This window comes from Centrocercus urophasianus, unplaced genomic scaffold (genome assembly GCF_019232065.1).
Source record: "Centrocercus urophasianus isolate 14NV4802_14NV808 unplaced genomic scaffold, USGS_Curo_1.0 seq_11, whole genome shotgun sequence".
NCBI classification, from domain to species: domain Eukaryota; kingdom Metazoa; phylum Chordata; class Aves; order Galliformes; family Phasianidae; genus Centrocercus; species Centrocercus urophasianus.
This window is the reverse complement of record NW_024884253.1, coordinates 83,628,670-83,655,503: the sequence shown is the minus strand read 5'-3', so window position 1 is coordinate 83,655,503 and position 26,834 is coordinate 83,628,670. Positions and strand designations below refer to the sequence as shown.

The window sequence follows — 26,834 nt, the reverse complement described above, 5'->3', positions numbered from 1 at the left end:
TGGGGGGAGGAGGAGGAGGAGGAGGAGGAGGAGGAGGAGGAGGAGGAGGAGGAGGAGGCAAGGCAGCACTCTGGCAGGCGGCCAAGAGAGCCACACAGATTATTGCATACGCGCAGCACCGCCGGGGCCGGCGGCCTTAACCCTTTGGAGGCCGCCTGGGGCCGAGTCGCCTTCCTCCCCACCTCTGCGCTCCCCCCGCCCGGCCGCTCCTCGCCCCGACGCCCGCTGCGCCGACAGCCGCACCAGCGGGCACCGGGAGCGGCGCGCTGCCGAGCGGGGAGAGGAGAGCGGGGCGGCCGTGCGGGATGCGGGAGCGCCGGCCGAAGCCGGGCTGTCGCTAAGGGAGGAAATAAACGCGCGCCAGGGAGCCGGGGACGGCTCGGAGGCAGCGCCGTGAGAGTCAGGGGAGGGTGATTTTATTTAAGATGCCATATTGCGTTTTGCCGTGGAGAGCTGTGAAGCTTTGTACAACAGGAGCCCGCATCCCACTCCCGTTTTCTGAATTAGTTTTATTTTTCCGGATCCTTGGCGTATGCTCGAGTCGCTTTGTAGAGAGTACCTTCCACTTCATTCAGACCAAAGAGGCTCTGACTCATTCCGTCGCCGCACTACGAGGCAGGCAGGGCTGCACCACGCATGTTTGGGTACTCGCTCCCGCTGCGCTCCTCGCACACGCTCCGGCAGGATCCTCGCTCGTCTCTCCCGGCTGCGCGCAGACCACTGCCCGCCTCTCCCAGAATAAATGAATGGGAGGAACACAGCCACAGGACAGCGTCTGCTCTGCTTGCTGGCAACCCGACTGCTGCACAGGGAACGGCTCGCTCTGCTTCGGCATCAGGGTCACCGCACAAAATGCTGCATAAGCCCCCAACCCTGGGTCTCACCCCAGAAGGGTTCTGAGAGCACCCTGCGTGCTCCCTATGCTGTGGCTGTCCAGAGCAGGCTGTTGGCTGAGCATCTTTCAATCCACCCCCAGTACAGCTGTGAGCTCCAAGCAGATGTCTCTAGTGCCAATGCGTACATGTGCGTCCACAGGTAGTAACACCGTGTTTTAGCATTGGAACTAGGATTAGTATGGATGCGAAAGACCCTACGGCTCTGTCAGCATGCAGCTCAGCAAAGCAGTCCCTTCTATGAATGACTGTACTCATCCTCCGTACTTCCTTGAGAATGTGCTAATCTGCACAGCTCTCGACTGAGAGCTGGTGCTGTCATATAGACCAGCTTTATGAGCATAAGGATATTTTAACAATGCAACTTTTACCTCTCCAGATCAGGTTCACTACATAACCCAAAGCGACTGCCTGTTTCAGAGCGCTCTGGGGACAGCAGCAGGCCCCAGCAGGATGTCTGGACAAATGTGCCACTCAGCAATGAGATGGTGCATCTATGGCCATGTGGCAGACAGCAAAAATATCCTCACCCAGCTAATGCAAGGTTCGTTGATTTAATGAAAGGAACCATGGGAGAGAGGCAGAGGCCGGAGACAGCTGGAAATCAAGCGAAGGCCCCGCAGAAGCTGCTACCCCATCCTTTGCATTCTGTTCTGCAGACGCGGCATTCTTCCTCCTGCCACCTTTTTTATTCCAGTTGTACTCCTGTTACCTCAGGAGAAAGGAATCTTTCCCTCTCAAACCTCCACCTTGCCAAGAGGTGTGGCACACGCTGTGGAAGAGAAGCCACATTCATGCTGAAGCAAGTTTTGGGCAACTTTCCCTTCTGCGGCAGGCTCATGTAAGAGGCTTGTGTGTTCCTCCGGCCTGTGGCCATGATGTTTGCCGCAGGACCCACACTTTCTGCCATGAACCAGCCTCTGGCTTTTAAATCTTTGTCCATGTTTCTGCTTCAAAGTTGGAAGAGCATGTCAGTTGTAAACCAAAGCAGTATTTTTTCCCAGCAAGGCAGCCTCTGCTCATGTCCTGGGGAAGTGCCATAACTGCAGGCAACCACATTGGGTTCATAAACTCACCTTCCTTTTGACGGTGGTTACATAACAGAGATAAGGGGACAGTGCCTTTGCTGGCATTGCCCGGTGCGCAGGATGCGCTTCCACATCACAAGATGCCATTATGCCTCTGCAGTTCCTCTTTTGAGGGCCTGTGGCAGGGCTCAAAGCATTCCCCCAACAGTGAGCATGGTAGGGGCACCAAGGGTGGGAAGCAGCACCTGAGCAAGATCTCGTGTGCTGCCATGGCCAGGACAAAGGTCCCTCACTGTCTATCACAGCACTGCAGTCTATTGACCCAGACGCACAGAAGTATGCCAGAGGTGAAAGTCATTTACTTCAGAAAATAGACACAGTTGCAGACCAGGACAGTTCTGACATTAAGAATGGAGACAGGCACTGTGGCAGTGCAGTACGTGCAGATAGGGGCTCCAGCACCACAGTGTGAGTCGGACACAGGAACCCACTCGAGCAGTGCCTCCTGCCAGTAACATGCTGAAACTGGTCGGACTCCCACTTGAACACGTTCTTGACCAAAAGACAGTCATCAGTTTGACGTGCAGGAGGCACGTTGTCTAGGAGAAACTGTCTTTCAGTGCACTGATGTCGTGCCATCAATGCGCATGCTTTATGTAATTAGTATCTGTAAAAAATTGGAAAATAAGAGGTAACATAAGTTGGAATTATTTTTTTTTTTTTTTTAACATCCACATTCAGGGAAATCCAGTGATTGACGACACGCTGCATGCGAACAGTGATTTTACAATTATCAATCATTACAGTCTAGGACTTCAATTTGTCATAAAACGACATTGTTGGTCTCATTACAGCCTCTAGTGGACAGTAGTAATCCACCTCACAGACCTGTCATACAATCTGCTCAGATGACAAGTGTTATCCCATGGCAAGAAGGATTTCCCAATATAGTCAAAAGTTTGCTGGCATTGCTCTGAAGTTGCCTTGCTTTATGCTTCAGGTATCAGCGCTGGCTCGTAAATAAATAGAGAACTTCGCTCTTGATTTCAATCTCAGACAGCTTTCATAAAAAAAACTAAATTAATCTCAAATGTTTTTATAACAGAAAATATTGGTTGTCATGTTTTTGGCTGAAGTATGATGTTTTTATTCCAACTCAGGATCTGCAGACTGTCCAATCCACCTCCTCTCTATTTATAGCCTGCTTGCATTCAGATAACTTTTGCAAATGCAGTTATTTTCATTGTTATTTCAGACATAGGCAGCTGATTTAAGGTATTTTAACAGCTTTAACGAATGAGAAACTGTAATTTGGATTACAGCTGGCTAATTAAGGTATGCTTTCCTCTGGGAAGTTAAACATGTACACGACCTGAACAATAACATATTTAGAATGTATTCTTTAACTTGAAGTGCCTCTTGTGTGAGCACAATAACGCATGACTAACATCTTCATTTTTCGTGTATTCGCCTAGAAATGAGTGCATCCCTGTCAGAACAGGGAGGTTGATGATGGTCTCCAGAACTCTTAGCTGGGATTGTTTTCAGATGGAAGGAAATGGGAGTGGAGAACCAATGCTGTCTCTTTAAAGCCACAATTATCTCAGACAAATTAACAGTTAGTGAAGCCAGAGCCAAGTATTCATGAAGACTAAGCAAGTATGTAGTACTACACTTCGACACAAAGAGAAAACTCTATGGTCTAAAATGCTGAAGTCCTTTGCAAGTGAATTCAAAGGAAAGGCTGTCATTGATTTCTTTACTGCACCTCTGTATGGGCTGCAGGGTCACTGAACAAAACATTTTTGTCATATCTTATCAGATAGATAATATGGTATCAAGGTAAAAAATGCGTACCTCATCATTGCCTTGTTTTTTTATAAAGAAGCAGTCAAGTTCTCCTTTAAAACAACAACAGCTTCAATAGCTTTAAAATGAAAATATCTCATTCAATGAAGACGTGACACAAGATGCTTTTTTGTTTGGTTGGTTTTGTTTTTTAAATAGAGAAAGCAATTCATCAAGGTAACAAAGCCTGATGACTCCTCTGAAGTCTTAAAATTGAGACAGATTTCATCTTTTGAATATGTTGTCAGTTAGTTGTATGTCATTAAGGCACAAGTAAAAGCAGCTAAGCTACCAGTAGTGGCTCTGGGATGGACCACAGCCAAACCTAGCCCTAAATGCTGTTCCAGCAGTGACCAGTGGAAAATAAAAATGCTAAGTGCTTCTCTAGAAGCGCTCAATTGGTCTAGGCACACTCGAGTAATCACAGGATCACAGGGTTGGAAGGGACCTCAAGGATCACGAATCTCCAGCCCCCTGCCACATGCAGGGCCACCAACCTCCCCATTTAATACCAGACCAGACTGCACAGGACCCATCCAACCCAGCCTTCATCCTCCAGGACGGGGCATCCACAACCTCTCTGGGCAGCTGTTCCAGCACCTCACCACTCTCTCTGTAAAGAATTTCCCCCTGACATCAAACCTAAATCTCCCCTCCCCCAACTTAAAACCATTTCCCCTTGTCCTGTGGTTGTCAATCCTTTCAAAGACTTGATTCCCCTCCCGTTTGTAGGCTCCTTTTAGGTACTGAAATGAGGCCTTCTTATTTCTCCAGGCTGAAAAAGCCCAGCTCCCTCAGCCTGTCCTCATACGAGAGGTGCTCCAGTCCCCAGTAATAACCTCAATAGGTTGTTAGGTGCTTTGCAGACTACAGTGTCCAGATGTCAGAGGTCTCTGTCCACATCGTGGTCTTCATAAAACTCTTCTGACACTGCCCTTAACCCTGCAGGTGGTGCGAGCAGAACCTCAGCTGCTGTCTCCTTCCTAGAAGTGATCTCTTCATATTGGGGTCAAAGTCCACCAGCAGGGAACAGAGGGAAGGCTCCATCGCATGGAAAATTCTTGGCTTCCAGGACCGTCAAGGCAGCGTTGTTAATGAGGATTAACATTCAACCAAAAGGAAGGCAAAGTTGTAAGGACAATTCACTGGCCACTTTCTCAGAGAGGGCTCTCCGCTTCTGGCAGGGAGCAGTCAGAATCCACTTGAGTTGTCCCTTTAAACCATACCTGGTACAGAGATTTATCTGGGAGTTCCTTTGCCAGTTTTTTTTCCTCTGTTACAGGCATTATGGTCTAGATAGATTAGATTAGCATCTATCATGTAAACACTTTGGATTGGGAAATAACTCTTGTCCTTTCTTAAAGTGTTCTTCCTCCATATAAGGCAGTGAGGTTTCTAAAGCCTGTTACAGTCTCGCTCATCAATACTATTCATGTTTTGGTAAGTGGTGCAAGTGTTCATGGGAGGAGAAGGGGCTTCAATGGGCTATTTACCTGTTTGAACAGGCCCAGGAATTGATAAGACAGATTTTTGACAACTCAGTACTTTGACAGCTACAAGTGAGCTTCTCTGGTCTATTGAAGAAATCCATCCTACCTGGATCAGCAACCTAACAGACTTGCAGAAGCAATATGCTTAATCCTGCTGCCAAGGCTTCACACTCTGTCCATGTGCTAAAAATCTTTATGACATCTTTTGTTGAGAAAAGTGCACCATATGAATAACAGCTATTTTCTCCCCACATTGTCTCTACCCCTCCACAAAGTAGGACACACGAGGGCCTTGGCCCCAAAGCTTTCATGCATATTCAGAACTGAAGTTTACAAAATTCAGACAACATTGGCAGATCTGGGCTCCTGCCTTGGTTTCAAGAGATACGTGTAAGTTGCTTTATGTCTAAGACTAGAGTTACTTTGCACCTATCTATTCACAGTAATGTGAGAGGAAAGTCAGTAACTAACATTAGTAACCTAAAGCACAGTCAACAATAGCCCTGAAATATACGTATCTTGTGCCCAAAAGAGAATGTGTTATATTTTGTTGTTGTTGTTTTCAAAAGGTATTGTGTGCCACAAATCTGCAGCCACTTTAAGCACATTAATGAAGACTTAGTGCATAAACATCAAACAAAAATTTAAGTAGGCTGAATAAGGGATGAAGCAATTGCAGTACCCTCTAAGACTTAATCCATAGTCACTATCAATAGAAAAATTTTCAGGCAGAGAAGGACTGCAGACATGGCAGAACAGTCAATTGCTTGCAGGGTAGGAAGTCCTCAGCCTGCAAGCCTTTGCCTAACAAGGTAGGTAAGCACAGTAAACATTTACCTTGTATCCAATTACAAGTTAGTTGAAGTAGTGTTTTTCTAGTTTCTGCTGCTGGGTGGCAGGGATGTGGTGTCCCAAGGAACTTCCAAACTCTGAAATTTAAAAAAATGTCCTGAGAAAAGTGACAAGTCATCAGTGGTTAAATTGGAATTATTTCAGCATACGTAGATTTGTTCAAAACTAAACCTGCATTGCTTTGACTTCTTACTATACGAAGGCAGCACCTCAGAGATCTTCCTGGTTCTGGGTCTCATGTTTTCTTACCCTTCAGCAGAGGCCTTCCTATAATAATTGTTCCCATCTTGGATAAAGTGATTTATCATGTCTCTCTCTTTCTCTGCCTACTTTTTCCAATGGAGAGCTTCCATTTCCACCTGCCTTCATAACTTGCATCTGCTCTCATGTTGTCCTCAAATGATATCACTTATTTATTTGTATATCACATAACGATAGACACCTATTCAAAGCTCTGGAGGTCTATCAGCACATAGCAATTACAAGAAAAAAAACACAGCAGTGCAAAAACAGTCTTCTCAACAGGAATTTCGCTAGGCATCCCAGTACATCAGGAACATCTGCTCAAAGCACATCTTCAGCCTTCTCCCAGCATATGTGTCTTTTGCCATAAGGTTTCTCCCATAATAATAAAACCCAAGCCCTTGTGTCTGCACTTCCTACCATTGGGATTATTCTGCCCTGGGGTCAAGAATAGCCAAAAGAGTGGGCTGGGCACCTGGGGGCAGGGCCATCTGTATAATCAATGAATATTAAGATGTTATAATTACGAAATAAACAAGAGAGCTTGGTAAAGCAGATAACAATAACAAAAAGAGAAGAGACAGAAAGCTTACCTGTATCCTGGGCTCACTCACAAAACTCCAGCAGAGCAGATCTCCAGCAGAGATCCTTCTCCACTGGCAGCCAGCTCTTCAATAGGTCTAGGAGAGGTGCAGCCAGGCTCCCCCCCTTCCGGCACACAGCTGAATTGCCTTCACCTGTGCTCCTGTGGCTGACTCAGTGCTCGCCTCAGGTGGTCAATCAGAGGTTCAGGCTGTGACTCAGCAGTTCCATACATCTCATCACAAGCTATTCCCATGCAAGAGATACTAGTTCTTAAATGGTTCCTCGCTATAGATTTATTACAGCTCATATCCTCGTTTTCTTTGTGCAAAAGGACATAATGGCCATACACTGGCCATAAGACAATAGTGGTCATAAGCAGATGCTTTAGCAGGCAAGTGCAGCCACATACTACTTCTTCTACATATTCCCCAGCCTTCTGCTATTTTCAGCTCAGGGACATCTCAAGCGGGATGTGGTTTCTGCCTAAACCTTGACAAATTTATCTTTCAAGACTTGTGCAGTCTCCCCATGAGCTCATGTAAACCTGATGCATCCACATCATACTATGTTGCATTGCACAGGTTTGTTCCTGCTATATTCAACGCTCCTGGCTCTTGCACTGAGTCAGAGTGGCCAGTCTTTACCCACAATCTCCAGGCTACCCAGACATCTCTCTTACTCCCCTTTAGTTGTACTTCTTCCAAGCTGGGAAGGCCTAGTCTATGCTGTTGTTACACAAACCACTTTACTGAAGACTTCATTGCGTGTGACACAACTCCAACCTGGTTTTGTCTTTCTCCATCTCAGTCTCAGTTTTGTCACACCTTCATTGCCTCTGTTCTTCTGCCTGTCAAATAGGGACCATAAAAATTAACCTGTTATCTTGCAGAACAGTGATGACACAGTGGACTACAAGCATCATTATCCCCTTTTCCAAAAGCTTAGCCAAGGACTCAGAAAATCAACAATTCCACATATCAAGGACAAAAGAAAACAGCATCAGTATAAACAAAAATAAAACCGGGATACTATCTACATTTTTTTCATACTTGTTGAGCAACACAGGCTGACTGAAACCCTTTCCATTTCACAAACTATCCCTGTCAACCAACCTACTCTGGTGTTAAAAATCTGAAGCGATAGGACATCTCCCAGCAACCTCAGGGGATTATTTCACATGCTGACATGCAGCTCAGGTCTGAGAAGTCTGAAATGCTACAGAAGTTGGATTACCCATTGGTTTTCATGCCATCTAATCTGTCTCTCCCCTTTCTTTCCACGATAAATCCCATTTGTTAGGACAGAAAAAATTAAGTCGTTTCTCTCCCTTGTTTGGCCCATCGTCAGCTGAGATGTGTAAACGTGGTGTCAGCTTTAAGGTGTACAACTTGTCCTGTTGTCGTAATGATTCTGAATCACATACTTAAAGTTTACTACGTGCTTGAGGGTATGCCTTCGAGAACAAGTTATGGTGAGGCAATCAAGGGTGTGGCTTTACAGGACACTCACTACTCTGCAGTAACTGCAAGGATGAACACCCTTTGCCTGCCGGTAAATGCAGTATAAATTAGCCCAGAGAGATGGCCAGCTTTGACCACTTCTGCCACCCCACAGTGCTTTTGCTTCTGTTCTATGGGCACTGCTCCTTTTAGCTGTCCCTTCCCAGCAGTAATGCTATGCCCGGAATCAAACATGAGAGTTGCACATAAAACTACCACCCCCCTCCCCCCACCAATACCTGTGGTCTTTTTATACATGATGATTTTTTAATTTAATAATTTAACTTTTTAATTTAATTTAATGCATTATTAGTTTTTGGATTTATTTTCTTAATACGCTGCTATAATCTTGCAAACTGAAGTCATATTTGCTAGGTGTTATCTCCCTTGCTGCTTTATGGCTCCAGCTCTTTTTATGCTTATATAGGAGGATATAAACTCAGCAGAGCCTTCGTTGTTTATTATACCTGAGCCCTCTAATTTTTGAACCCCTCTGTTTCCCTCTGCTGGTTAAAATCATAAAGAGGGATGGGGACGTGAGCAGGGAGGGTGGGAAACAGCTAGCAGTTCTTCAGTAATTCACACAGACAAGCCATGTGGCAGGAGGGGGCAGTGGAGACAGAGCTCCCCACTGCAGAGTAGCATGCACTCGCATACACCCCAGAGATACCTCTGAGACCTGCATTATTTTCACAGAGCATATATTCTTCGCATGGTCCTGGGCACCACTTATCAGCTGTAAAGAAATTCCTGCACAGTTTAGAATCTGGGCAAGCATCCCAGCCCCTGTGTTGTCTCTCACTAGAGTCTCTACACAGTATCAGAGGTTCCCAGGAATGCTCCCAGAAGCTTTCAGCTCAGCCTGAGTCTCTGCCAAGCTGATCGGTTCCTCGGAGCTGCCTGGAGCGATCATCCTGAAGACTGCAGGGGGAGAGCCTGCGGGCTTCCCAAGAGTCCTGAAAGGCTCTGTTTGTACAAGAGTCATGACTGGCCTCCAAAAGCTCTTATCTGAACCAGGACATATTTATTTCAACCTTGCGCACACTAAAGGTCCCTCCAGTGAGATCACAATACATGCATGATTTCTGTCGTAGAAATAAAAGCCTTTGTATTGAAGTTACTTTTTCTGTGATTTCCTAAGATCACTGTTCATATTCTAGTAATCCCTCAGATCTCTAAATGAGGATCGATGCCCCTTTCCTGTTTTAACTAGATGCTCACAGCAGTCAGATGAGGCCAAGCTTCCTCCCCAGGCAGTTGGCACAGGTTGTGTGTCTACAGTGAACGATGCTCTCAAACACTCCACTGTTAGACACACATATCACATATCACACATAGCTCTCTCTCAAGAAACAACTGGATTTTTAACACCAGCTGATTGTTCAGAAATACCATATGGTCAGTGGGGCAAAAAGGCAGATCTTCCCAAGGGAGAAATGACAACATTTTCTTATTTTAACATATGAAATTAAAATTTCCCGAAAGCAAAACAAAAGAAATTCCAAGAACAGCAACCTAGCCCCTTTTATTTGTTCTTTGAAGAAATGTTACTTACTCTGGTTTCTTGTTGACTGTCTTGTTTCTTCTTGTCTGGATGAGGAGCTACAAGAAATGGTGTAGTGGCTTGTGGTACCAATGGTAATGGGTAGGACCAGATGATCTGGCAGGTCGTTTCCAACCTTGTGATTCTATGATTCTTAGGATTCACCCATCTTCCTAAATGTTAGCATTTTTAATGCTTTTTACTAGACAAGATTTTCAGTGGGTTTCTTAAGATCCTGCACACTGTTTTCTCTCAGTCTGCTATTCCTGTGGCTGTACTTTCCTTGAATGGCATATTGGAATCAGATAGTTTATGGTCAACAGTTCCCAGACTCCTTATAGCGCTCTAACCTTCAGTGGAAAGAAAGGTAAGCTGGGAGCATTTACCAGCTTGAAATCTCTGCTGTCTGGATAACAGACAAAAAAAAAAAAAAAAATTGTTTTTTCCTTATTTCAGGACTTAAAACCCCAGCTGCATAATAAAAGTCAGGACTGCTACAGTCTACCAAAAATACATTTACCAGGGGAATGTTTTGGCTATTAGTTATTCCCCTTCAAACCCTTCCGACTGTGCGGTGTTGCTATTTTGCTTTGTTTTGATTTTTGTTCCTTTTTAAACTAACCTCAAGGAATTTCCCTCTCTCCCATCGTGGTTATCAAGCTGTAGCTTGTCGGCGGTGTAACTACTTGTGATGTATGATGCTTTCTTCTGCTCTCCTAGGCTCCTTATCTCTGGTTAGCATTGATTAATGTCCCTTCCATACTGGTATTTCTGTCTGGAGGATGAGCCCATTTGCCAGCAGTGCCCACCCACTGACAGCCTCCACCACCCAGTGGCACTGCTCCTGGGCCCTTCCTGCACTCCTGGTCGGGGACATTTGGAACGTAAATACTCCCCTTCGTCTTCAGCTTTTGTTTCGAGGATAAGACAAAACCAAATAATAATAAAACCTCCTCTATTCTGCACGCAGGGAGCGCATGCCATTAATATTAATTAATTTATTTATTTAAAGCCGGTAAAAGAATTTGCTCTTAGGCTGGGAATGCGACTGCCAAGTTTCCTGCCTGCAATTTGTTACGGCTCAGTAGTAAACTACCCCTGAAAATAGGAATTTGAAATGGAAATACTGACGGGCCTTTTAACGAGGCTATAATAAGCAGGGTGCTTTATCCTGCGCGCCGCACGTCCTGACACAACAGCAGCCTATCATAGCATGCACGGAAAACAAACAGGGCCTCTCTGCATCGCGCCCCTGCCTGAAACCCGGCCGACGCAGGAAGGGAACGGAGCCGAAGACAAAGGCCCTGAAGGTCAAGCACACCACGCCCCAGCCTCACTGCTGCTGCTCAGCCCAGCGCCACCATACACACAACTTGCACTTGAATAACTTCCCTTTGATCAGCTCGCCATGAAAAAGAGGTGTAGCCTGCCACGCTGCTACCGGGGTAAAGAGGCACACTTTCCCATAAGGCTTAAGCTGCAAATTTGTCAATCCAGGCTTGCTCTGCTACATAGAACAAAGCTCCCAGAAGTGTCTGCTTGTTGCAAATGTTTCTTATCTGCTTAGAAGCATTCATTCCTTGTAATGCTCCATATGTACAACATGTGGATGCTGAAGCTGGTTTGCATACTGGCTCTCGACCGTCCGCTGAAAATGCTGTTATTCAGTGAGGCTGAACACTCACAGTCCCAGCAGCAGTCAGCTGAGCATCCCCACACTGACACCTGTCAATGGCAGCACCACTGCCTCGCTGGAAATAAAACTTCTCCATCATTTTTCACAAGCTATTTGGCAGTCACAAAAATAACTGAATCACACGTATGAAACTCATTCTTTGGGGCCTGATCTGCACACTTGTTGTAGTCTGTAGGACACACGCTTAAATGCCGTGTATTGAACTGCCACATCATGTCTATTTTTACTAATCGAGTTTACTTGCGTTTGGGCACGGTACCAGCTACTCAGCAAGTCCAGGAGATTAATGTAAAAGCCTCTCTCCATTTAGAAAGTATAGGCACTCCAGATTTACAGCTGCTTATTTTGAGGTGGCTGACTGCTGATCCTGATGTCTTTGAGTAACAGATGGCTTTCCGAGCTGCGCTGATAATGAAAATGATATAATTTGTCACTTAGCATTAAAACAAAGCAGAGAGGTAGCACAGAAGGAAAAGCAATGCATTCGCCTTCTTCAAATGGCATACCTGAGAACAAGAGGAAAAAAAGGCTGGGCAAACCCAAAGGCTATCAATAGTCCTGGATATTCACATGTGGAATAACTTGCATAAAATAACGTGGCCTGATCTGGACTGTGAGAGCATTGGCCCCTGTAATGTTAGAATTTATAGCTTTAATCTTCTTAAGAGCTGCGTGGCTCTTCACGCATGCAGAGAATACAGATTTGATGTTTCTGAGATTAAAACTACTGAGCTGAACTTTTCTTGTTACTGGCCAAAAGCATTTGGAAACTTAATAAAGCATTCCATTAAAATCTTGGCATTTTAGTGATACAAAAGCAATAGGCTGCTAGCTCAAAACGTGAGTCCAAGTCAAAAGGACCCTTCTAGGGAGAGATTGCGGAATGTAGGTTTTAACAAAGTTTGCAATGACTTAAAAATAGATCAAAGGAAATGCGAAGTAGAATGGAACAATAAACGCTTGATGTAACCAGCAATGCACAAGCCTTTGTTGTTTAAACTTTATGACATTTAAAGATGTTTCTTCATGTTCTTCTAAACCTTCTATGTCGGCGAGTCCATGAATAGCTGGAAAAAGTACAGCGCACATCACCGACGAGCTGTGTGGTCTTTAACAGGTAACATAAGGCCTGATTTTTCACAGTGATGAGAATCCACAGCCTCAGCTGAGATAAGCGTGAGCTACTATTACAGCTGTAGACAATCAGCTTAACCCTGGAAAAAAATGCTCTGTCAAGGCTTGCTGGGCTACAGTTTTAGCTGCATGGGAAGCCCATGCAGAACACAGTTAAGCACCTATGCGTCAGTGCATGGTTTGGTTTGATCAGTGAAGGTGCAACTGATGTTTTTGTAGAAAGAAGAATAATCATAGCAACAGTACAATGCTATGAGTTCAAAGCTATAGCACGACTGGAAAAAGGTGCTCTTGCCAGAATTGGAAAAGCCTCGTGCAGTTCCATTTAGGCCAACAAGAGCAGAACTGCCCAGTGGCAGCTGCACTGCTGAGACTCTCTGCCCTCTCCAGCAAGGGAGAGTGAAGAGAAGCCTCTCTTACTGCTGTGTTACTGTGCTCAGCAGGTAAACAAACAAACAAAATGAAACGAGGACTTATAACCAAGCATAAAATAAACAAAGATTCATAATCAACCCTAAAAGACAGGTTTCTTGCTTGGGTTCATTGAAGCGGTTTGGGGTTGTTGGTTTTTTTTTGTCACAAGGTAAACAACATTCATTCCAGCATGCTTTGAAATGGCTTGCTCCTGTCAGTACTGGCAAAGACAGCTTTGCTGGAGTTTGCCTCCACATGGTTATATCTTATTTAGATCTTCTAGTTACAGTCTCCCTGAAAGTTGTACTACAGAGGCTGAACATACATAGATATCTCCTGGAAAGCCTGTGGTTAGAGCCTCGGGATGCCTGCAGTGATAGCTTGGTATGGAGACAACCTCATGCCTACCAATAAATCTCACACTGGATTTTACCCCATCCTGGGTAGCACAGCGTTGAACCTGAACCATGTGGCTGGTATGAATGAATGCCACACATAACACAGGCTCACCCACTGTACAAGCCCCCAGCCCTTTCAAAATAAAGTTGCCTTTACACTGCTGAACGTTGCAGGGTACTCATAAAAGTGGCTGCTTCCACGGCTGGTTTGCTTTGTTTTTTGTGGCACTGACATACGATGAGCTATGTACGATAACAGATGCCATTTGACAGCGCAAAATAATGGCGCTCACACTTAAAACTGTAAATTATAAACAATCCCTCTCTAACTATAAAACGAATACTCAGAATGGGGAGCCTTGTCAACTCAGATATTAGTAAATCAAGTTGAGGAAGACAAATTATTCACTGAAGCTGAAGTAACTAAAATTTTATTCGGTTAACACTACTGCCATTGGAGTTCAGCTGTTCTTTGCTATAATTAGTAGATAGGGAACGGAGTGATTATGGGCAACATAGTAAAATCAGCTACATGTTTTCTTGCTGTGTAAAAGCAACAAAGTGTTTCTAATCTTCTGTCTTGTTTTTGTTGGTTTTTTTGTTTGTTTGTTTTGTTTTTTTTGTCAGTAAGAAGATGCTGCATAAATACTCGCTATGGGTAAGATGCCTGGCCACATCAAGACAGCCATTTCCCAAGGGGTTTCATAATTATATTTTCCCCACCGAACCACAGACATGAATTAAAAGTGACCCTGTCGGCCCACTGGTGCAGCTGCCATGTATTTGATTACAAATTCACTGGTACCAATGCCAAGAAGGGGAGTCACAGCACAAACTGAATGTGAGTTCAGGCTCAGCTGTCCGCATGGAGCATCTCTGGTAACCTGGCCACAAAAGGCTTTCAGCACACCAAGAAATAATATTTACAATTTTTTACCCTTTAAAGAAAATGCATTCCTCTGGTCTTCCTCAGTGCCAGCACTAATCTAAGCCACACCAACCGGCCTAGCAGCTCTTTCCCATTTCTCTACAGATCCAGGGAACTTCAGTGAGAGTTATCAGGAAACCCACAGAGCCTGTTACCTAGCCTGTTAGGAGACCAAAGTTGAGACTGTTTTAGGTAACATGGTGAAAGGAGCCCATTGCCTGCCTCCTAGACCACCAAGCAGCCCTGCCTGGCACCTAAGCCATCCAGATTTGCAGAGCCTCCGCTTAGCTGCCCTGCAGCTCTTGTGCTCTCAGCCAGGGACACCATGGGACGGAAAGGTCCCATAGTCCCTGTTTGCTGGGACTAGCAGGTGAGGTGAACTCATCAGTCTCATTTGAATGCTGTGGCAAAATCACCATGCAAATCAAACGGGGCTGGCAGTCTGTGCCCATGATGCAAGCGAAACCCAAAACAGCTGAACGGTCATAAAACAGGGATTAAAGTTCAATGAGGAAGCTGATAACAAAGAAGCCTGCCCAGACTATGCCCTATTCTAGCCAGCAATGCATTATCTTCTAATTTTAGAACAGCTGAAAATTTTTCCCTGTCCAGAAGTTGACAGGAGGCTGAGCAGCACCAGTACCATCAAATCTTTGTTTTCAGATGCCATGCTGTCTCCACACTGCAAGAAGTTGCTTCAGCATGTGAAATTTTACAGGAAGGCACACGCTGTTGCTGGATGCCCATACAGGGAGCTATGTAATATGTTGAAACCATCTGGCATTTTGCAGTTTTACTCTATCAGTCAGACGCGCTGTCTGGAAACACAGGACTCAAACCCGGAGTCCTTGATTCAGGTCAGATACCTGCAGATGCCTGCAGACGTTTGGCCGGACGGGGAGCTGCAGAATAAAGCACTTAATTAAGCGGCTGGAGTTTATGATTGATTTCAAGGGCAGCTGAGCTGGAAGCCTGTTACTGCTTAGGAAGTTTTAGCAAATGTAATTATTATGGCATGTTTGATTTAATACAGGTCTCTGTGAAATGCTCCAAAATATCGTTTTAAAGACTAATTCTGTTGCTGTAGCGCTCTGTACCTTCTGTCAAAGCGATGGACTAGATGGGTCCCAATGTGAAGCTTCCTAAAAATTACCACTAAAATTAATAGACCATACTTACAGAAGACTGTTTTGTATAGAATGACTTTCTCTGGACTGTGAACAATGCTGCAGAAAGCCGACTCTGGGTTACATTACTCCTGTGATCCAAATTTTTTTAACCAGCTGATGTCACTAGGGAGATTTGAAGTCTTCATAATTACAGCTCAAGGCCTGGAGGAAGAGGGAAGGAAAGACAATGAAATTATGTTTCATATGTTGATTCAGAGAGTAACCTGCAGTGGCCTGTTAACTTGCTGCATCTATCAGGAAAAGCAAATTAATCCTGTATCCAGTCAGCTTTATGAGTGGCAGCTCAATTTACTTCCCCAGTTACAAAGGGAAGAAAGTGGCCTTTTTGTCACAAGCAATCGCTTCCTGCAATGCTGAGGAATAAGATGTAAAATAGGCAAAGAGCTTCTAATGTCCTACTAAGAAGTAAAAACTGTTTCTTTCATCTTCCCTCAGAGAAGGAATTCAGGTTATGCTCTGCACTAAATTAAAGCGTTCTGCTCAGTTATATACATGCACAGCTTTGAAAACTGTTCCTGCTTCTAGGTCAAGGGCTCTCCCTGTGGCCAGGTGCCAGCTTTATCCCTGGACTCCCATAATCCCTTGAAATAAATCAACTTTCCATTGAAATCCTCTGCCAGTTCCACTTCAGACTAAAATGTGCTGTCTGTAGCATGATGCTCTTTTATACTTTTGTGGAAAAAAAGAAGGGAAACAATGTGGTCATTGTATACTGGACACAGTTCGACGTAATCCGCGTTGTGTATATTAAAGGCTATCTTTGTGTGTTGCACTAGCCCCGAGTTTCAGCAGTTATTATCAGAAATGAGAAAAATACCTCTGGATGAAGGAAGGATTTGACTGGTTGACAAGGATCCCAGCCTGTGTGCGTGTGTACCTCATTGCTACTCTGCTCACGTGGACTCAAGTGTGGGGATGCATTCTACTACTGTTATACCACTTCCCAGCCCGGGCAGATGAAGCCCTCAAAGATTTTTTTTCTCTTTCCTTTTTATCTTTTCCCCTCTAATATCAATTTTCTTCTCTGTGTGTTATAAATGAACCTGAATACATTCACACGTTCCTGTGGAAGACTAAAAGCTGTCACTTCATTTCAGGGAATCAAGCGGTTTTCAGCTCAGCTGCAAGAAAGCCCAGATGCTACTACATCTCCGGGGGAAACTTATCTATTCAGAGAGGGGGAAACTTCAGAACAATAACAACAAAATAGAACAGAAAGATGCTGCTGCCATTCTCCTGCCGGTGCCAAGGTCAGTGCTTTGGAGAATGGGTGCCAGCCAGAAGGAGCAGCACCCTTCTTAGTAGTCTGACATTTCTGAAAAGCTCTCCTTCTCCCCACATCTCAGCAACTTTAAATGGTCTGCCAGTTAAATCAGAACAGCCTGGTATAAAGCTTCCAATTTTCTGACAACCTTTATATTCTCTTGGCTCCTACAAGGCCCTAAAGCTGATCGTGTATAATCCTGAGCTGAATGTAAAATAAATATGAAAACCTGTCATGATTTTACAGTTTTCCAAAGGATATTTCACTAAATAAAAAGAGCTGTACTTCTGGCAAGCAAACTCTCCCCATAAAAATCACAGTTAGTGCTTTAGAATGAAGTTAGGCAGCCTGGTGCCAGACTCTGCCCTCCACAGCTCCCCTCTGATCCTGGCCGGGTGCTCCCCCAGGACCTGCTGGGCCCCAGGTGCCTCAGCAAACCCCATCCATGCCTCAGACCTGAGCCATGCCGGCTTGAGGCTCTCTCCAGCCTGCTGTGGAGCGGGGTAGGTCCCAGTCATTGCCATGTTGGGGCACAGCCCACAAGGGCCGCTGAGTCCTGCACTGGCCATCAGTGTCATGCAGCCCAGAGCTTGTGCACTCATTCAGCCTTGATGCCCCTGCCTGATTATAGCAATGGTTTGTAGAAGCCTCTTCTGCTGAATTTGTATTACTTAGCTATCTGCCTTACTTGCGTGTGCAGGCATGGTTTGGAGTGTCCACAACGCTAGAGCACAAAAACAAGTTTCAGCCATTGACAAACTAGAGATGATTTCAGGCTCCACTGGCCTTTTCAATCTTTGGACGACTTGTACATCAAAAGCATTGCTGATGTCCAGGCAAGAGGCATTTGGATCTAGCAAATAGAAACATAGAATCACAGAATCCTTAGTGCTGGAAGGGATCTCTGATGGCCATCTAGTCCAACTCCCCTGCAATGAATGGGGACAGCACAGTTAAACCAGGTTGCCCAGGTATCCAGCCTTGCCTTGAAAGTCTCCAGGGAAGGGACATCCACCACATCACTGGGCAACCTGTTCCAGCGCCTCAGCGCCCTCACTGTAAAAGATTTTTTCCTTATATCTAACCTACATCTATCCTCTTTGAGCTTGAAACCATTTCCTCTTGTTCTGTCACCAAAAGTAGGAGCCAAACACAGCAACCTCGACAAAGGACATGCAGTGCATGCAGACTAACATGGTATCTCTTTGCCATCTGGTAGGGAAGTTAAAAGACCAGTCCTGCAAGTCTTGAGATACGTTGCAGTTAAATTGACTGCAGGTTTTGTTTGCACTGCGCTGTTTGGATGAAGGGTAGCTAGGAAGGAAGAAATAGAAGAAAGGCAAAGAAAGTAAAAACCTTCATTACTGCTCATAATGTTTCCAGGTTTGTATGTAGAGATCCTCTGTCCAAGGCATCCTGCAGGTGTCCAGCATTACACACCCGCCTCTCTTACATTCTCCTCCTGGAACAGGAAACAGGCAGTTGCACTGTTTAAAATCCACTGTCAAACATACAGCCAGGCCTTTAATTTTCAATCAGAAGGAGTGAAACTATCTGGTTTTCCCCTAGAAGCCCCTAACCGGTATTTTCTTCAGTTAGTTTCTCCACCTTCAGGCCTTGCCTTTAAGCAAGGAGTGCAGCTGAACCCAAAAATTCAAAGCAAAACTCAATTGGAACCATTATGTTTTCATCTGGTTACATGTCAAAACCTCAAAACTCATGTACACAGCTCTCAAATTATAAACCCATCAGGTTGAACCCTAAAGCTAGGCCTAGGTTTGCCCCAAGACCCTGCAAATCTTCTAGAAAAGCCAATTCATGTCTCAAGTTCATAAAACCCAAGACAGTCAGAGAATTTTTCCAAGGTCAAACAGTAAGTTAGAAGGGGAGCTAAGAGGAGACCCGCAGCCCTGGCCACTTCACACTGCTACCAACAGAGGTAGAAACTCACTCTGCCTGAATTTCACTGTATAGCCTTAGCCAAGCCACTCAAAATAACCACTTTTTTGCCTGTTAATTGTCTTAATAAGTCACAAGGAGATGAATGACTAAACACTACATCATCCCTCAAAGGATTCATTTGTGGAAAAAGCATCCATTTAGCTGCAGGGTAGTTATTACTGCATGGCTTTGATTTTGCTACACAGTGCATGCCCTGTTTATTGAAATGCTTATATACTGCTCTGGGTGAAACCATCACTTACAGGTAGACTCTGAAGCTAAAGGAATGAGCTCAGATCCACTCATCTGGTCCCTAAATAAGACCCATCCAGTTATCTGGATCTGCAGAACTCTCTGAGATGTTGGTTAATGACTCTTCGGACACTTTTTTTTTCACGCTATCTCTGCATTTAAAACACAACAACAAAATTTCAATTTGAGAAACCACAATTGCAGTCACAATGTCTCTCCTGCTAACTCTGTCCATGGCCCAAGACTCAGAGGAGAGCACGAGAGTGATACCAAGTTCACAGCATAATTTGATGCAGTCCCTCCTGAAACTAGATATGCAATGGTCACCCATTTGCATGTTTCATATCGATAACACCAAAGCTTTCATCTGTAAGACATTTGGCAATACAGCAAGCAACTGTTTCAGGGTCCAGGCTTGATGCTGAAATACCATCGGTTGAGAATTTCTACACATTGCTTTCTAATAGTCCCTACTGTTTGGAATGGCATTAAGGAGTTCTGGCTCTGTTTCCAGGACTTCCCTATCAATGACTGAAAGTGCTGCTACAAGACAAGAAAGGGATAAGCATTCAACAACGGAGTCTGTTTATAGCATTAAAAACATTTTTGTGAGACAAAGGGTCAGCATTTGAAAAGTAAGGTATGGCTTATGTATACAGAGTTTAAAAAAAAAAAAAAAGATTAAAATAGATAATGTTTTTCCCTTCAGATTAATTACTAGTTTCCTGTATTCCCAGCTAGTTTTGCTTGCAGGGAAATTTCTCCTGAGCTCAGCAGCCAGCATTGTATCTAGGGCTAAACATTCCCACCATATCACTCCAATATTAAAAGAATCTTTTTGTCTTCCTGTTCAACCATACACTGATTACAAAATTCTTTTGCTCATTTAGGGCCAGATTCAATACAAATTCTGCCCAGTTTCTGCATCATGGAAGGCCACAAAAGCCCTGAAATATTTTGGTTTTGAAGCTTTTGTGGGCTCACATGGTTTGGATGCTGGCTAACAATTCCAGCGAATGTGGTCCTCATAAAGCTTTTCAAGGTCCCACTCCATATGGACCTAGCGATTTCTCTTTATTGTCTCCAATGTGGATTACAATCCACTTCAGATAATCTTTGAGTTATGCCTCCAGCTACAAGCTAAATCCTGGAGGAATAGGTCCTTTTCATATCAGGTCACATTCCCTGCAGAACACTGACAGAGAAATTAGTGTTTCTGAAAAGAAAGCACCACTTACAAAAATCTGGTATGTTTTGCATGGAAAGGCTTCAGATGAATGTAAGTGAATGGTAAAATCTAAAAGGAAATTCAATAAACTACTCATTATCTATATTCATATGACTAAGCTACACATGGAACGTAGCTTTTATCCTGCATAAAAAATGTACAGATGTTCTATAGAAAACTGTATGAACAAACTTTAACCTCACGACTGCTATTATTTTGTAATAAAAGGCTTACAGCATAATGTGAGCTTTTTTTAGAATGTAAGTTCCATGTGAGTAGTGTGTTGTTAATTTAATATTAATGCAATGCACCAGGAAGAAGTCTGCACAGAATCTAAAATAGAGAGAATCACAGTGCTGCAGACAGGAGATTTGTGGCATGGATTTTATTTGTTTCAGCACTCAGCACAAAATTCATTGACCAGGATTCCCATTGCCACAGGCCACGGGATTCATCTATAGTTACTTTACATGCTTTGGCATGAGGATTTTGCTGCAGCATTCCTGCCACTGATCCTAGGAATAATGTGGGTAAGTCACCTTGCGCTGCACTGAAAATGTACCTCTCACTGTCAAGTGCATATGAATGAGCTTCTTTTTTTGGGAACAGCAAGAGGAAAAAAAAATACACTGAATAAACTTCTGAATTTCTTTTGCTGAACCACCCTTCAGGTAGCAGGTGTGAATGCCTTTACCAAACTCTTGCAGACTGCAAATGCGGTTCCTGCTATGCTTGTACTGCAAAGCAATTCAAACAGGGAGAGCAGAAATTTAGGTTCACCCATACGGTCTCCCATCCTAGTGCGCGAGCCCTCTCCTCTGCAGTGCCTGCCACTCAGAATACCTATCCTGTATTTCTCTAAGGACTCAGTTCACTGTGAAGTGGTGATTTATGACACCCGTTATTACAATTGCTTAGCAGCTCCCAAGCAAGTAAAAATAGCAACAATCATCTAGCCCACTTTTCCTTCCTTAGCACCCCACAGGAGAAAGAGCTTGATTAGTCCTATAGGGTTTCATACGCACTTGGGTGTTTCTGTAACTTCCAGCAGGAGTTTGACATTTTCTGAAAGTGACGGAGTCTACAGACATCTTATTCACTGCGGAAAGGCATTTCCTCGGTCTGCTTAGAGCTTCTGGGAAAGCTGCGTGTCCAGAAGCTGCTTTCTCTAGCTTGACAGTTTCATTGCTTCTATGAAATGCACTTGCATGTGATCATGGTCATAAAGGAACGCCCAGTCTCAGAATCAGTGAAGGCCACTTCCTTGGAAGCCTTCCAGGATCAAAAATGGAAACTTACCCTGAACTCCACACAACGGAGCACAGCTTCCATGCGGAGTAGAGAGAAGAAAATGGGGAGACAATCATAAACAACAGACACATTGCATTCACAAACAACAAGTCTATGGCAACGAGCATGGTAAAGATTGCTGCCATTTGTTCCCCTTCTCCGCGTAACTGATCTTAAATGCCGTTATTATTTTACAGGTACCATCGCAGCTGCGCTGCATGCAAGAGAGTACAGACAGCAGCCCAGTCCCTGCAGAACAGATGGATCCTTCCTATTTCTGTGCCTGTTCTGTGGGCAGGTACTGATGCCCAAAAGTTCACAAAAGTGTAACAAGCTTCAGAAGCCCTCAGCACTTGGAATAATTACAGAAATATAGATTTCTTGTCTGCTGTCGTCTACAGTCATCACCTAAGTCTCAACTACTAGGAAAATTTACGTTCGTTTAATATTAGTTTCCATTTAAACTCCCTTTTAGCTGAGCTGACATAAAAGACAGAGTGGGCATTTTCATATTTCAGTGTTAAACCATGTTTTGGTTTAAGCTTAAACCATCTGAGGATCTGATTTCATACTTGCAAATAAACTGGTCTTAAGCTAGCACAACTACATCCATACAGTTGAGACCTTAGGCTTGCCTGGTTCCTTTTGGGCCATTTGCTCTGCGGTGCAGTGCCAACTTTAAACAGTCACTAAGACTTGGGATGGCAGTTACCACGGTTGCAGTAAGGAATATGAAATCATAGATATCATCTGTATAAGAGCAGGCTCTTCAGCTCACCACCGTGGTCTCCCCAGCAGCCAGTTTTATCTGCGTATAGTAGAAACCTTGTCAGCTTCCAAAAATGAAGACTTGAAAAGAAGAAGACAGCTACTCCTTGTGACTTGTGTAGCTCTGTTTTAGAAGGAAGATGAGAATGATTTCACGGGGCTTCCACTGATGTGCACAGTTTCTTCACACAGGTTAGCAGCATTTGATGATCAACAGTACAGAATACCAAGAGAACATATCATTAAGCTACTACCACTTCCCACAGATTGAAGTTACAAGGACAGTTTCAGTACCCTGTGCTTTCCTGAAACCTCAGTGATCAAGTTACTGGCTGCCTCACAGCTGATGTTAGAGATTAAATTTTGTCAACTCAATTAGCAGAGGACACTAAAGGTTTGGGTGGTAGTTAGAGGATTGCTCTTCGAAAGACAGGTCGATGACTGAATCTTATGAGAGCACATATTAACCATGATGGAAGACTCAAATCAAAGCAGGAGGTCATAACCTCCATTATGATCCAAATACCCTGTTTCCACACCTATTTGATCAAATTTGGAAGACTACATCACAATTCTTCTCCAAGTTTAGCTTAAGTGCCAGGGATGTTTCAGTAGAAGCTGTGAAATGAGACATCTCACACATAATGTGACAAGGTGACTAGCATCAACTGACATTTATGAAGCTCTTTTGGTAACACCAGAGTATTTGGCAAGTTCCACTTGATGTCCGTATTTCTGTCAGGCAACATTTCTGCTACCAGCACTCGCGGGACGTCTTCCTGTTCTGCTCTAGTCCTCCCCCGTGCCTGGTTTTGTACTGCTCCAACTATGGTCCGTCTGCAATCTGTTTACTTACTGCTGAGTGCTTAGAGAAGCTGACGTGTTGGGTGTCAGACTAAGAGGACTTATCAGGGACGGGAAGAATTCACCACCTCCCTGCATCGGTGGCTGTTCCTTCCGTTGCAAGTAATTGTAAAAATGTCTTGAGGAGAAACATTTCCTGTGCAGATGATGTTCCCATCTGCAATAACCTGCATGCAGGTACCCCTGTTCCCTTCAGGAAGGCTCAGAACTCCAATTCTTTGCTGTCAGCCCCATCACAACACCAATAACTTTGGCTTAATTTTCCTCAGCTGCCTCAGAAGGTCACACAGAACTATGCACATGACAAGGACACGGGGCACTTTTCAGAGTCCTGCCCCCACGTTTTTGGTGGGGAGGTGCAACATGCCCCAGGAAGCCCCACATATCCTGTGCTATTATAAAGCAACCACCACCAAAAACAACTTGGTGCCTTCTACGTGAGAACTAACGACTCACGGGCAAACTATTTGTCTATTAACATGTTTCAGTAAAACAATCACTCCCAGTCGAGACTTACGAAAGACTCTGCCAGGCCACAGGATCAGCCCAGTTACGCTGTGTATTACCACAGTGCCAGGCCAGCAGGGTTTGCAGCAGAGGATGCAGCCGACATGCTCAGACAGGAGTTCCTGCCTGCGGGCCAACTGCTCCACAAACAGCACTCATGAGTGTCAGATGTCAAGTTCTCGTTTCATATCCTGCCTTCTTCCCCTTTGACCACCCTGGATCACTGTAGCTGTTCAGCAACTGGCCAACACCATATCAGGCAGGGTAAGCATCAGCGTTGTCTCAGTTTTACAGCTGATGAAAGTCTTTGTTTCAGCTTTCCCTATTTTTAAACTACTCCAGTGTGGCTTTGAGGACTCGTGCCTGCCAGTTAGGCTGGAGGAGAAGGTATGGCTTCTGCAAGGTGGCAGTTGCTCCCCACAGCCAGGTGCTTCAGGAGGGGTGGCTGAGGGCATTTGGAAGCCTCAAGTCTGTGTTCAAGTCATGAGCTGGTCCTGGTGCAAAGGCAGGCTTACACTGGGGTTTCTTAATGGAGTTCATGGAAGCGGGTGGAAATTGAACCACAGCCAAGGTGGAGAGCCATGTAGAACAGATGTTTTTGCAGAAGGTAAAACAAACAAAAATAATCAGAGCTGGAACTTTTGGCCCACAGTAAATCTGTAAAAAGCCCCAAAGTGCTGGCGAGGGAGGCTGTCCGACACACTAAAATTCCACATGAATAAAGTAAAACACATTTGCATTGCTAATTTAATAAAGGACTTCTTGACCCAAAGTCAAAGACTAGTGCAAGCCTTCTGCATGGAAAAGCTCTTTTACTCTCTCTATGAGCCTTCAGCGATGCTGCTTTTTAAAAGTACATGCGCTTTTCCTAGTGTCTGATGCTAATTATCTTATCAGATAACAGGCAGCCCTGCGCTGAGTACGTATGTAATATGTTAGCCTTGGGGGAAAAAAACACCTTATCGTTCAAGTGGATTTGAGATTGCAGATGATCTTCTCAGCCTGTGGAAACTTTCCTCTGCGGCACGGGGCTTACATAAGGAAGGGAAAGAAGAGAAAATCAAACGCGTGCAGCTTTCAGGCTGCAATCCTCCCAGCAGTTCCGTTCTCTCCTCTATCAGCATTTTGGAATGACACGCAGGTTAAACCGTTGGTCTGGCATGGAAAGCAGCTTTGGTAATTGCAAGTTTACATTACACTACAAACGAGCGGATTATAGTAAACAGATGAACTGTGTAAATAAAGTATCGCCGCTCTCTCTCCTTTGTGACTTGTATTCTGATACCACTGCTGCTGCTTTTACTACAGCTACTACGGCTGCGAGGCTCCAGCTGACAGCTCCACCTAAAGACCTTTATTCATCTCTCTTACTACTTCAGCTGCTCCGAGAGCCAGAAGGCACCGAGGGCTCATTGGCCAGAGGCTCTCTAACCTCGCGGCCTGCCCAGGAAATCAATATGCTGCACTCGAGAGCACAAAGATGAATTGTGAAGCCGGGGCCGGCGGAGGAACGCGCGCTGCATCTGGAAGGACGCGGAGACAGCCAGTTCTGCTCTGACAGCAGCCTCCCAGCCCGCGCATGTTTGTACACCAGCCTCGTGGCATCCTTCCAAGATAATTTGTGAACCTTGGTTCACACCATTTTCAAAGTAGGTCACATGCAGTAATCTCAGTCGAGGAGAGATACATTGTCAGCAGCAGGCACCGCAAGGAAGGCGGGAGCTGCGGCCGGCGAGCAAGCACGGGAGTGGGAGAGCAGTGGAAACGCACGGTGCAGGGCCAGCTGCACCATGGCGCTCGCCCTGCTCAGACAGCTGGTGGGCGAGCTCCAGCAGCCCGGCCTCTCGCCGCTGGTGGCTGTAAAAGGACCGACTGTTCTCCTGGACGCACCGCCAGCGTGGCTTAAATATTAATCTGAATGAAAATACATGGGAGAGATCTAACCTTTACTTAGCTCTGTGCTCCCGACAGCAGGAATCACAGCTAACTCTGAATTACGGGGTTTCAATTTTCCTCGGGTCGTGGAGTATTGCTACCTAACACACTCCCCTCACCTTCCCCTGCACTGACGGACAAATCCCAGGCTCAAAGGGAGATGGAACCTTCACCGAGAGCACTCCCCCAACACCTGCAGTTTCCCATATTTTTCCACGCCCTGTGCTCGTCTCCTTCGGGGCACAGAATTAGAAATGGGTGCGTTGAAAGGTACGAGGGCTGCTCTGAAAGTGATGCCTCCTATTTTATTTTGTTGGCCCTCAGTGTCAAAGCTGGATGTTCATGGCATGGCAGTTGAGGCTGAACCTTTCTGCCACTATTCCATCACATTTTGCTGCGATGTGACAGATGGCAGCAGAAGGACAGTCTGACAGAAAGGCATCTGACATGGAAGTGTGAATGAAGCAAAGGTGTGTCACTGAATTCCTCAACGCAGAAAAAAATGGCACCCGTTGATATTCACTGATGCTTGCTGAATGTTGATGGAAACCAAACAGTGGATGTGAGCACAGTGAGGTGATGGGTGGTGTATTTCAGCAGTGGCAACAGGGACAGTGGGTCCCTCCTCTGGTGCAAATTTTAACAAGCGCAGCATGCAGGCTCTTGTTCATCATTCTGGCAAAAATGCTCATCTAATGGTGATGATTCTAATGAAAAACACTGTTCAGTAGCTGAGAATTTGCTCTACCAAATAGTGTCATTGTGCTCTTTGTATCTGTTGCAGTTTCCATGGAAATAAATAAGAAGCATTACTTTCAGAGAGACCTACACACATTTTTCAAAGAGGGTGTTCACGAAAATGAATGCAGAAATGAGTTTACATACTGGTTCCCAGGCTGTAAGATCAGAAAGATCATCAAAGAATTACCAGTTGAAAGCAACAGCACAACTTTTCAGGCGTAGCAGCTGCTGGCGATGCGTTGCCTTTAAGCACAGCCCGCGCACCATCGGAGATGACTTAACACAAGAAAGCTGACTGCTCTG

At 44.8% G+C, this 26,834-nt stretch overlaps 1 long non-coding RNA gene across 2 annotated transcripts; it reads right to left on the bottom strand.

Annotated features, from left to right (window-relative positions):
- Window positions 1-2,248: 2,248 nt before the first annotated feature.
- Window positions 2,249-26,834, bottom strand: LOC122155030. 2 transcript variants are annotated; one of them, XR_006167095.1, is made up of 7 exons: window positions 26,719-26,834; window positions 18,362-18,467; window positions 15,731-15,882; window positions 9,994-10,040; window positions 7,722-7,786; window positions 6,097-6,188; window positions 2,249-2,588 (listed from the first exon to the last, which is right to left on the bottom strand). It is a non-coding gene; the product is annotated as an uncharacterized LOC122155030 (long non-coding RNA). The 2 variants fall into 2 exon arrangements; XR_006167094.1 differs by lacking the exon at window positions 26,719-26,834 and adding an exon at window positions 21,452-21,740.